Source organism: Malus domestica, chromosome 03 (genome assembly GCF_042453785.1).
Source record: "Malus domestica chromosome 03, GDT2T_hap1".
NCBI classification, from domain to species: Eukaryota; Viridiplantae; Streptophyta; class Magnoliopsida; order Rosales; family Rosaceae; genus Malus; species Malus domestica.
The window spans coordinates 31,743,943-31,757,021 of NC_091663.1; the positions used below are offsets into that span (position 1 = coordinate 31,743,943).

Sequence of the window (13,079 nt, forward strand, 5' to 3'; positions counted from 1 at the left end):
GTTGTGAGACTGCCGAGTATCAAGGTGCAGTAGCATATGGTGGGAGTCCCCCAAGTCTTCAGGCGAAGAGAGTTGCCGAATGAGGTGTCTAGCTAGTAGTCAATGTCATGAGTAGGAAAACTTCACTTGTTTCTTTTCGAAGTGGTAACCCAGGGCTCTTTCTTCATATATTGTTTTTTGTTATGAAGATGTGTTAGGCCCAAAGAAGTGGAGGCCTAGGCCCAAAGAAGTGGAGGCCTAGGCCCTTTTTTTTTTTTTTTTTTTTTTTTTTTTTTTTTACTCCCTCCCTTTTTCTTTGGAATGTTTATACAGATATCTATAATGTGGCCTTTGTCATGATTTTGGAGGATGGGTGTATTCGAATCCAATGAGGGGTAGGGTATGACTCATTATCATGTGCCATGATTTTGTCTTCCTTTAGCTTTTTTTTTTTACTTTGCTTTACCATTTTTGCTTTCCTTTAGTCTTCCTTTAGCTTTTCTTCAATATAACACCATTTTCTGTGGCTCAGATCGCAAAACCATCTTCATGAAAGTTGTTCCTTAGCTCGTGAACTACAACATATCCGAATTGGAGATCCATTGGAGCAGTACAACTCCAGAAATTCAGGTATGATGAGTGATTGTTCGTCATTTGTATATCAACGCGTCAGACTTGTTGTGAGCTTCAAAAACTCCATTTTCTCTTGCTCAGATCAACATACTTTCTTCATCGAAGTTGTTCCTTAACTTGTGAACTACAACATATCCAAATTTGAGGTCCCTCGGAGCAGTATAACTCCAGAAATCCAGGTATGATGAGTGACTGTTTATCATTTGTCTGTCAACCCGTCAGATTTGTTGTGAGCTTTGAAACTCTATTTTCTCTTGCTCAGATCAGCATGCTTTCTTCATTGAAGTTGTTCCTCAGCTTGTGAACTACAACATATCCAAATTTGAGATCCCTCGGAGCAGTATAACTCCAGAAATCCAGGTATGATGAATGACTGGTTATTATTTTTCTGTCAACCCGTCAGATTTGTTGTGAGCTTTGAAACTCTATTTTCTCTTGCTCAGATCAGCATGCTTTCTTCATTGAAGTTGTTCCTCAGCTTGTGAACTACAACATATCCAAATTTGAGATCCCTCGGAGCAGTATAACTCCAGAAATCCAGGTATGATGAATGACTGGTTATTATTTTTCTGTCAACCCGTCAGATTTGTTGTGAGCTTTGAAACTCTATTTTCTCTTGTTCAGATCGGTATGCTTTCTTCATTGAAGTTGTTCCTCATCGTCTCTTTCATAACATATCAAAATTTCAGAATGAACTAATGGTTAAATATTTCCAGATCTTCGAAACATCACAGCAGCTTCGAAATCTGCAAGAATCCGACTGTCATGTTTGGAGCTTCAACACTTTAATTTCCGTCGCTCAAACAGAAATGGTTCCTTCTTGAAAGTTGTTCATATGCTCAAGAACTATAGGGTGTCCAAAATTCAGCTCCATTGGAGAAGAGCAGAGGTTGCAGAAATTTGATAGATGAAAGGAGGCGGAAGAGGGAGAGAGAGAAAAAGTCTCTTGGGTTGGATTTCTATTTTGGGGCAGATTCCAATTTTTGTAGCACCTTCATTATTGATGAATTGCTTGTACTTTTGTCCATTATGAAATTTGGGACTTTGGCTTGTTGTTGGATCTATTATAATATGTTTGGGAACATATATAAGTGAATAAATAAGAAGGAAAATTTTGGGCCCTTATGGGTGTAAAACAAAAAATGTTTATGTTTACCCAAGTGTTTTTGTACAAGTTCAAGGGCATCTTGGGTTTTGTGAACAAAATTTGTTTATTTGGAGCAAGGTTTTGTGTTGAAGCTTTGTAGGTGAAGCTTTGGTGTTGAAGCTTTCTAGGTGAAGCTTTGATGGTGAAGCTTTGTAGATGAAGCTTTGTAGATGAAGCTTTCTAGGTGAAGCTTTGATGGTGAAGCTTTGATGGTGAAAGTATGTAGAGGGAGCTTTCTAGGTGAAGCTTTTTTAGGTGAAGCTGTGTAGGTGAAGCTTTTTTAAGTGAAGCTTTTCGGGTGAAGTTTTTTGGGTGAAGCTTTGTGGGTGAAGCTTTTTAGGTGAAGCTTTGTGGGTGAAGCTTTTTTAGGTGAAGCTGTTTGGGTGAAGCTTTTTGGAGGTGAAGTTTTTTTTTTTTTTTGGGTGAAGCTTTTTTAGGTGAAGCTTTTTGGGTGAAACTTTTTGGATGAAGCTTTTTGGGTGAAGTTTTGGAGGTGAAGCTTTTCGGGTGAAGCTTTTTGGATGAAGCTGTTTGGAAAGTCGAGGTCTTCTCATTTAGGTGAGTCTGGCTTCCACCTCCCACTTGTTGATAAAGGATGGTTGTAGGGGGTTTCTCCTGATATGTCTTTGCTTCGGCGGAGGCATGGTTATAAGCCTGCGCCATCACCTCAGAGTAAGTCTTCCAAGTATTGGCATTGATCATGTATTTAAAGAAACAATCACGTAGGCCTGCTGTGAAGGCTTTGAGGGCAGTCTTGTCGTTTGCCTCGGCACACCGGGAGTATTCATGGCTGAAGCGGCCAGCATACATACGTAATGACTCGTCTGGCTTCTGGCGGATAGTGTACAGGTCATCAATTTAGAGCTCCGCCAGAGAGGGTGGAGGGGAAGAGAAGACATCGCTCTTCGTCGGTGTGCATCCGGTATGCCATGGTGGACTCAAAGAGGTTAAGGTGCTCAATCGGGTCCTCTTTCCCAGTATAAAGTTGCAAGCCAAGCTTCTGCTTTGTCTTTGCTTGAAGGGGGGTGTTGAGGATCCTCCTTGTAAGAGGGCCAGGCCTGGGTTGGTTCCAGTCAGGTATTTCAGCCTGACGTTCAGCCTTCAACTTGTTTACTTCCTCAAGAAGTTGTAGGACAAGGGGGTCCTGAGCGGAGTTATGTGCCACTGGAGCTTTCTTTCGTAAATCTCCATCTCCTCTTGGAATTAGGAAGGTTTGATCAAGGGCATGTGATTTTTCCCTGGACTCGCTGTACTGGCTTCCAGGGTATGTCTGTCGGAACACCTCTGAGTCCCCTGTACCCTCATGTCTCTCTAAGACTTGTTGCCCCTTCCCCAAGTTGGTGGCCGGCTCGGGCCGTGGCAGGGGACCGAGTCTCTCAGAAATCCTTGGGTCATTGATCTTTGAGCTTATATGGATGGAATTCTCTCGATGTTGCTTCAGGAAATCCCAACAATCGCGAAAGACGGCTTTCGATCCTTCTGCCCCCTCTGCAAAGAGGTGTCTCCCTCCGCTTCTCATGGTTCGGGTCGAAGCAACTGGGTTAAGAGAAGCCTCATGTTGATTATCAAATCGAGGGGTAATTTGTTCCCTATCAGGGATATCTATGTCGAATGCATGTGACCCTCCATGTTGGAGGGCACCCAGTTGATGGTTGACTTCCACGGGGGCAACAAGCTCGCGTGTCTGAGCTTGCCTAGCTTCGTGAAGTGTCTCGAAGAGCTTCTCATATTGCTCCTGGAGGACCTCATTCCTCATTGCTATCTTGTTGTTCTGAGCTTCCAACTCATCGACTTTAGCTTGAAGAAGAACTCGTTTTCCTTCCTTCTTTCGTTGTTTCGCACTATGTGCAAGGGGGGTGTCATTCTGTGTGATGTGGCTTCCTTCGCTTCCCATGCTGGAGAGGGATGCCTGATCAAAAGAAAGTGTACGAATGATAGAAACCAGCTTGACACAGCTGAAGAGAGTAGGAATAAGTGTCGTTTCCCACAGACGGCGCCAAATGTTGATGCACAAAATCAGCGAAGACTTTGGTACAACAGAAAGTGTCAGGTTTTGTGACCTTCGCTTGGTTGCTTCCGTCACTAGTGAGGATAAGTACGTAAATGAATAGAGACAGAGAAGCAAACACAGGATGTACGTGGTTCACCCAGATTGGCTACGTCCACGGAGTAGAGGAGTTCTTATTAGTAGTGAAGGGCTTACACAAGTACAAAGGATCAAGCTCTCAATTTAGTGAGTTCTTGTGAATGATTTAACACAAAATGGCATTAGGCAATATTGTGGGGGAATGACCCCTATTTATAGAAAAACTTGTAGCTTTGTCACATTGACATGTGTCATGTTATGATTGGTTCTTGATGTCGACACGTGCTGCGCTCTGATTGGCTTCTAATCTTGACACGTGTCGAGTAGTGATTGGCCTCCTGGTCGGAGGGGAACTCTTCTGGGTCCTTGACAGTATACATTTGGCCGGTGCTCGGTAGTTTCGGGATTGGTCAAGTATGGTACAAACAGAAGCAAATAATATTATCATAATGGTTAAATTATTTAAAATACTAAAATAATAGCTTGTGGGTGGAAAAATGCCCCCAAAATAATTTGGGCATGGGAGCCGTGGGTAAAGGAAGGCACGGGGTGCCTTGAGTAAAAACAGCAGGGCCTAACAGAGCCTAGGGTATGGCTGCAGGCCACGGAAGGGACAAAACCCCCAGCCGTAGCTGGTTTAGGTGTTTTGGTCCAAGGGGTCACGGGGGCAAGCCCAAGGCTTGCGGGTTGGTCACGCAGGGAGCCCAGCGAAGCTGGGGCCTTGATTTTGTGGCGCAAGAGGCCTAGCCCGAGGGCTGGATTTGTGTGCCTTGTGTGCATAAGGCGCCCAGCCGAGGGCTGGCAGGTTTTTGATGCAGGCCGAGAGAGGCCATGGGCTGCAGGCCCACCAAAGAAACCAAAATCAGGCCAAAGCCTGTTTTCCTTTTTGGCACATGGATGGTGTGATGCACCAAATCCCATTCCCCTTTTTTTTTTTTTTCAATTCCCTTTAGGTTTTAGGAAAAACCTAATATGCTTCTAATTTAATTTTATACATTGACTCACAAATTCCACATAACATTTTAATTGTGTGATGCATGAAACAAATATATATAGTGACAAATATATGAACATATACAATATATATATCGGAAGAAAAATATAAACATAGGGGGTTCATGCATCATGGGGAATGTTTTCATGCTTCATGGGTCGTTTCAAATATCTTCCTTTATTTTAAGCGTACCTGAGCAGTAGAAAACGAATAAGCCTTTGAATATGGTGGATGATAGCCTCCTCCTACGATGCTTCAGTTCCTTAGCTTCTAGCAAGAGCGTGCTGATAACGTGTTGTAGGCCTATTTAATTGAGCGATCTAAGGTTTAGAGAGAGAGGGAGGCCGGCCACTTTAGAGAGAAGAGACATTGATTTAATTGTGAGGTGTGTTTGATTCACCTCATTGTGCCTTTATTTATAGTAGTTGGAAGGGTAAATACCTTTCTCTTTATGATTACAACATTTAATAGGTAATCTAATCCTAATAGGAATATATAATATTTTCCCATATTCTCTAGGATTTACACAATCACATTCTTATTCTAAATAGAACTGCAACAGAAACATAATTAAATGATAAAACAGAAAATAAAAGGTTTCCTATTTAAATTAAAATTCGAATTTCTCAGACAATTCACCTTTTGACTGACCAAATCAAATCCTATTTCATCCCAAATGGTCTCTTTGTAAAGCTGAAGACGTCCCCTACAAATCCTCAGAATGAATCTTCCTTAAAATATGCCATCTTGACCTCCAAAATGCCCAAAACATCCAAAAACGTCAATTTGAGAAAGTTGTGCGCTGGACCTTTATTTCTTCACCACGGTCAAACGGCTTGGTAGAAAAATCTGAAATTTTGATACAATCATCTTGAAAGACTCACGAACATCTTCCAATTCGAATCATTCCAAAATTGATCCGTTTGATCACTTTTTGCTCCAGAGGAAGTCGAATGTCCTACATTGAAAATATATAACAAAGTATCAAAATTCTACCAAAATAACAAATAAATTAATACTAAGAATAGGATAAAATATATAGTATAATATCGCATCATCAGTGCCTATTTACAAGCATAAGACCGACATACAAAATTTCATGAACTATAAAGATATTAAGTTAAGGAGTCATACAATGAAGCTTTGGGAGAGAGAAACTGACCATAGACTAAGGCAAGAGACACGAATCTCACACAATCAATTCATGTTCATGCTAGGACAGTCGGCTATGGAGGCAATCTACCTCTTATGGATATCGATGGTACTATATAGAGATATGCAAAAGGATTTGCACATGGTCTTTATAGATTAGGAAAAGCATATGACAGGGTCCCAAGATAAATTCTTTGGAGGATGATATAGAATAAAGGATCACAAGTATCATATATCCAAGCAATAAAGGATCTCTATGATGGAGTAAGGATTGAGTAAGAACTCATGAAGGAAAAATTGAAAGCTTTCCATTAGCATAGGGTTACACCGAGGCTCAGCATTAAGTCCTTACCTTTTTGCATTGGTAACGGATGAGTTAACAGAACATATTCATAATGATATCCCTTGGTGTATGCTTTTTGCAGATGATATAGTGCTAATAGATGAAGCACATGAGGGAGTAAATACGAAGCTTAACCTCTGGCGAGAAGTGTTGGAATCTAAAGGTTTTCGCCTAAGTAGGTCAATGACAGAGTATATGAAGTACAAGTTCAGTAGGAATCAGGGTCCAAATGAGATAGGGGTGAGGATTAAAGATCAGGAAGTACTAAAGAGTGAACATTTTGGTATCTTGGATCTATCTTGTAAAAGAACGGAGAATTAGATTGAGACTTCAACCATAGAATACAAGCTGGATGGATGAAGTGGAAGAGTACATCGGGTATGTTGTGCGACCGTCGTACGCCACTAAAGTACATTGAAAATTTTATAGGGTGGAAATAAGGCCAACAATACTTTGGCACAGAATGTTTAGAGGTTAAGCATCAACACATACAAAATATAAGTGTCGCGGAGATGAGAATGCTTCGTTGGATGTGTGGCCACACGAGAAGTGACATGATCAAGAATGAGGGTATCTGAGGTAAAGTCGGAGTGGCTACAATTGAAGATAATATGAGAGAAAATCGGTTATGATGGTTTGGAAATGTGAAACAAAGACCTATAGATGTTTTGGTTAGAAAATGCGATTATGAGGCAAAGACTCAAAGCAAAAAGGGTAGAAAAATATCTAAGAAGACTTGGAAAGAAACTTTAAAAAAGATATGAAGTACTTGGAGCTAACAGAAGATTTAACGCAAAATAGAACATAATGGCATTCTAAAATTTATACTGCCGACTGCACTTAATGAGATAAAACTTTGTTGTTGATAATGAAGAAATAATATTATATTTTCACGTTTTAGATTGTATAAAATGATTGTTACTAACACTTTAAAATAGTCATTTTCAGTCCACTTGTCGGCGGTTTTGAAAAAGCAGCCGTCCACATGTATTCAGCTCACCAACCATGTCACTTTCAACAACCCATTTATTTACAAATATCAAGCCAAAAATAATGAAAAGCGTTTCTACTTTCTATCTTATTATTTGACCTCCAAACATCTTTTTCAAAAGACTCTGCCAATAAATATAAAGACGTTCTAGTATGCATTGGTGCATACATTCTTTTATCACACAAAATATTAATATTTTAAGCTAGATTAAAGGAAAGATGTGTTGAAACTCAACATGCAGTAAGTTAAAATGGAAGGTCCTATCTACAGGAGAAATCCATCACTTACTGCAGTGGTGCATACGTTCAAATTAGATAAAATCTAACGGATGTAATGGTAGCATATAATATAATTGAAGAAGTTCAGTTAGTGATAAGTGATGAGATATAGAAATAAAAAAAACATAACTAATTAAATACTTTAATAATTTATTACCAATATATTTTGAAATGACTTAATCTCACAGTTTTGCTCACGCACTCTCAAGTGATGGTAATGTTCACCACTTTATTTATCATTATTGAATGAATTTAAATTTTGATATTTATATTTATTCACTATACAGATTTCAAAATTTAAATTCATTTAATGGTGATAAATAAGATAGTGAACATGAATATCACCATCACTTGAGAGTAGTGAGCAAAAATATTTCATATTTCTAATTAATTAGGTAACATTACGCCTATTTGTACAAAATTTATTGGTTCACCGATCTCCTACAAAACCCTAAAGCCCACATATGTGAGTGATACTCACTTTAATTAAAAGGTTGTCATCAATATAATAAGTAGATATACAAGGAAAATGATGCTCTCTGGATCCACTTTGTGGGGATCCTAGGGATCCTCACATTCTAGTCGTTCATTATATATCATGTGGTCAGTTTTCGTCAGATACTAGTTGTGTTTAATTTTAAATTAAAAAAAGTCAAATCATTTCTGACCACACGAGATACGATGAATGACTAAGATGTGGAGATCCTTAGGATCCCTACAAAGTGGATTCGGATGGGATCCAATTCTGATATACAAGGCTTTTTTCAAGAGATTTTCATAGGCTTTTTTTGTTTTTTTCTTGCCGGGTACACTTTTATTTATTTTTATCCTTAAGATATATCAATTGACATAAATAAATAGAGATGTGCAAAAAGAGAAAGCATCATTTAAATTTGCAATTGACATCCTTTTCCTAATCCTTAAAAACCAACTTTCAAGTGTCAAACAGTCCCTATCATGATTATGAAGCATATCTATAACTAAGTTACTTGGATTAGCAATTTTGTCAAATACTTATATTATTGAATTAATGTTTAGGGTAAATTACAAAAAACTACCTTAACTATCAGTCACATAACAATCTCATACCTCATGTTTTGAACATTGCAATGTCATACCTCATTGTATGAATTTGTTGCAATGTCATACTTCCGTCAACTTTTCTGTTAATTTTTCTTTTCTGCGTTCACAGAGAAGACGAGCCCTAGAGAACAACCATCACTAAACCACCATCACAACCGTGTCACTCTCTCTTCTTTTCTCCCTCACTGCTCAAATCCCCAGTTTCTCTAACCTCTCATCTTCTCTGTATAACAACATAGATGGACTCCACCACCACCTCGTGGTTTTCCAATGAAAATTCATCAATTCCTCGTCAGATTGGATGAGACTTGGACCATGGATCACTTCCCCTTCATCCTGAGGTTTGGATTTGAGCATGGGAGACTCAAATCTGCCTCGATTTCGCGAGAAACCAAAAGCCAAGTTTCGGGCTGACAACCTCAGGCCGTTCTCAGGCCATTATCCAGCCACGACTTGGCGTAAAAGGGTATATTTCTACTCTTTGATTTGTGATTTTCGTTTTAAGATAAATTTCACGTGTTTTGGTAGAGATTTTAAGGTGAACGGAGCATAAATATTTCAAACTGGCCGGTGCCTGTTTTCTAGGGCGTGTTGGGAGAGTTTGAGGGAGAGAGAGATTGGGATAAGGGGCCCCACAAAATTATTTGCTTTATAATTAATATTTATTTGTTAAATAAATAACAAATAATTTATTGTTCATTAATTAATTTTGTATTCCAATTAGCAAAATAGTGGGCCTCGCTCATGTCACGTTAGCATTTAACAAAAAAGTTAACGGAGGTATTGCATTGCAACAAATTCATAAGATGAGGTATGACATTGCAATCTTTAAAACATAAGGTATTAAATTGTTATGCAACTCATAGTTGAGGTAGTTTTGGGTAATTTACCATAATATTTATGTGGGTTTAAACCTAAAAATTCATGGGTCGGTAATGCATGCATCGTTATTTTATATTGTAATGTGATTGTGTTTACTCTTTGTTTTAGCTTTCAATTTTGTTTTCTCAACGTACACTTTTCTTTCTCTTCGTTTCATTTGTTCTATAGCATCCACTCTTTTATTTAGTTATTTCTTGAAGCTCAGATCAGTCCTAAGTATATATTCAAATGGAAATTGTTATTGGTACTCCAAAAATCTCATTCTACACTCCAAACTTTCTAAATTTGGAAAGAAAAATACACTTGTAAGGAGTGTAGAATGAGATTTTTGGAGTGTCAATAACACTTCCCTATTCAAAGTACACTAATGCCCATGCATCTCATCACTTTTACTTGTCATTGTGGGTAAATTATGATTGATTATATTCAATTTCTTGGGGCAACACATATATATGTATACAAACATAGTAATGCTAAGTAGACAAATTTGTTAAACTATATTTGCAAATCATGTGATGTGTTACCAATAGGAAATAAGCACGTTAATTAACACTTAAGTAATAATTCAATCATCAACAACCTTGCCCATGAATCTCTTTACTTTTACTTGTCATTGTGGGTAAATTATGATCGATTATATTAAATATCTAGTTGCGCCAGCACATGTACATGTATACAAACAGAGTAATACTAAGTAGGCTAATTTTTTAGACCATATTTGCAAATCATGTGATGTGTTATTAATAGGATATAAGCACATTAATTAACACGTAAATAATAATCCAATTATCAAAAATTATGTCATATATAATTTATAAAATATGGTCTAAATTAATAGTCTCTAGCATTACCCATACCAATAAGGGTGGACAAAGGACTATCCAAGGCGTTCAAACCGTCCGCGCAGTTTGTTCGGTTTCATGCAGGCAGCCAGAGGAGGTTCACTGTTTGGTCGACTGTCCATGTCATTAGAAGTTGGATTCCGGACGTACGCATCACCTAGGTGTTCTAGTCGTTCTACACACACTTATTTTTCATCAGGAGGAGTGCATGATGATTTTTCAAAAATGTCACTGTAGCCATGTATTTTTACTAGTGTTCATAAGAAGTGCAAATAACGACTCTCTTTTTCTCCATTTAATCCGAGATCGGGGATGAATTACCACTAATCTTCCCAACGATGGTCCTACCCCAGCTATTGCATGCATAAATACAAAAGTGAAAGTAGCAGAATGCATTCGTAAGCATATACAGATAGGCTTCTGTAAAGAGATATTTGAAAAATAAAACCATGGTCGGGTTTGGTATTTTTTTTTTTTCACTAAAGATGCTTTATAAGTTAAGTAATAATAAATATTTGGTTAATAAAATATTTTATATATTTTAAAAGCAGTTTTTAAAAGAAATATATAAGTTGCTTTTAAAAATTGTTTTTATAAAAAACGGAGTTGGGCATTTAATAAATATTTTTCAACTCCTGTAATTCCCCCATGAAATTTTTTCAAAATAACATTATTTATCTTTCTACATACATTTTCTTCCTTGATGAACAAAGAGACAATCACCACCTACCACTACAACCACTAAACTCACACCACCGCTGTTTGGGCCGTAAATAAAAACAAGCATACTATGTGGCCAATCTATTTTTATTACCCAAAGTCACGTGACTCAACCTACCAACTTCGAAACCCAATTTAGGACCCCATCCTAGGGTTCAGATGACCTTCTCAAATCACTTCAACATGTCTGAAGGCTCGGATAGGGTTCTCCCTGAAGCGCTTCTGCCACGCTGACGACCAAACCTAGGAATATCTCGCCTCCTTAAATGTCGATGAACGCGTCATCCAACACGTTGATGTCAGTGCAACGATCGTTTGAAAGGCCACGAGACCTAGTTGATGGCCACCAACCAGGAATTCTTATTATAATTATTTTACCTTCAAATTTAGGACCTTCGTCAAAATCAATCTCTATGGTTATACAAAATCATGAGTGAATCTTCAATCAACCTAACTGATTTTCAGCATATACCTAATTGCTTTTCAGCAAAACCTTTAGCCTTTCAACTACAATCTCAAAGCCTTCTGTCAAAGTAAACGCTGCCTACGATCCTTAAGATCTAAATTTTTTTACAGCCCGACCACTCTGTGGTACGATTTGGTTAACGTATAATTCCAACTATCATGATTTTCTCTCTGAGGCATATGTTTTGTTTTAGGTCCAGTGTGATATCAGTGATCTCAGTAGACTCTTCTAGCATTATATCGGTCATTATGGCTTGAATCTTGCTAGAGTTTTACTGTTTTTTTTTTTTTTTTACATTTCCAGTCAATTTACATTTCAAGATATGTAGCTCGTCACATCAGCCTAGATTTTGCTTTTGTGAACATTTCTAATCACTCCATTATGAAATAATTACATTTTGTTTCTTGCTTTAGTTTTCATTTCTCTTTCATTTACGTTTTAGGCAAATACAGACAATGTTACATGGAATTTTAAGTCCCTGTTCACTCGAGACACATAAAAGAACTTAACTGAACCAGTGTTCCACTCAGTGTATAATCATTTGGTTAACAAATCATATTTAGGCATAATTTTTACACCTATTAAACATAAACACTATCTGTTGGCATCCTCTAATAGTGGCTTGCCTATTCTCTCTTTCTCTCGAGCCATCCCGTAGCATCAAGACCGAAAGCAACACTCCGGATAAATATGTGTTGAACATAATACAGGCTCCGTCCGAATTTTGACACCCAACAACCTCCACCATTTCTATTATCATTGTTGCCACCACCATAACCGTTACCACCCCTACCACCACAACCACAACCACCATTGACACCCTTACCGCCACTGCCATCACCTCTGTCGTTGTTGCCACCACCTATGAAGACAACCATCAACCTTACACAATAACAGCCATCACAACTACCATCGTTATCACCACCACCATGCCACCATAAGAGGTTAAGCTACTCCTCATATTGCTAAATGGTTTTATGGTGGAACCCCAATTTCTTCACAAATGCTTTAGGTTTAAATCATCATATCTATAGTGTCGTCCTTGTGAGCAATACTTTAAACTAGACGGAAACGACAACCCTAAACCCTTGTACAATATTAATTAAGATGGTGATTATCTAGCTGCCTTGCAACACTATATTGCTAGCTAACTACTGGTGACTATACAAAAAAACTGAATCGACATGAAACAATGAAACTTTTCAGACCAAAAAAGGGAGAATAACGTAGATTAGCATGCAGGATCCAGATGTGATTCAGCAATTCCTGATTTTAATTGCATAATTTGTGGGGGAACTTTTTGTCACCTTGCTAAAATTCCATGCTATTATGATTCAGCACGCAAGTGTTAAATTTGCTCCAGTTTCAGATCGATGATGATTTTGGAGGAACAGAAGCAGCCAAAAAATAAGAGTATGTAGGAGCCAACAGTCAAAGACACTGGAATGAAGCTGCTGCACTTAAAAATGGATTTAATTTTTCC

At 38.1% G+C, this 13,079-nt stretch overlaps 1 long non-coding RNA gene across 3 annotated transcripts; it reads left to right on the top strand.

The window, feature by feature from the left end:
• Positions 1 to 304: 304 nt before the first annotated feature.
• On the top strand, positions 305 to 1,767 carry LOC139194532 (uncharacterized). 3 transcript variants are annotated; one of them, XR_011579470.1, is made up of 6 exons: positions 305 to 379; positions 512 to 609; positions 694 to 791; positions 875 to 972; positions 1,056 to 1,153; positions 1,329 to 1,767. It is a non-coding gene; the product is annotated as an uncharacterized lncRNA (long non-coding RNA). The 3 variants fall into 3 exon arrangements; XR_011579469.1 differs by lacking the exon at positions 305 to 379 and having other exon boundaries at positions 382 to 609; XR_011579471.1 differs by lacking the exon at positions 305 to 379 and having other exon boundaries at positions 389 to 609; positions 880 to 972.
• The last annotated feature ends 11,312 nt before the right edge of the window (positions 1,768 to 13,079 follow it).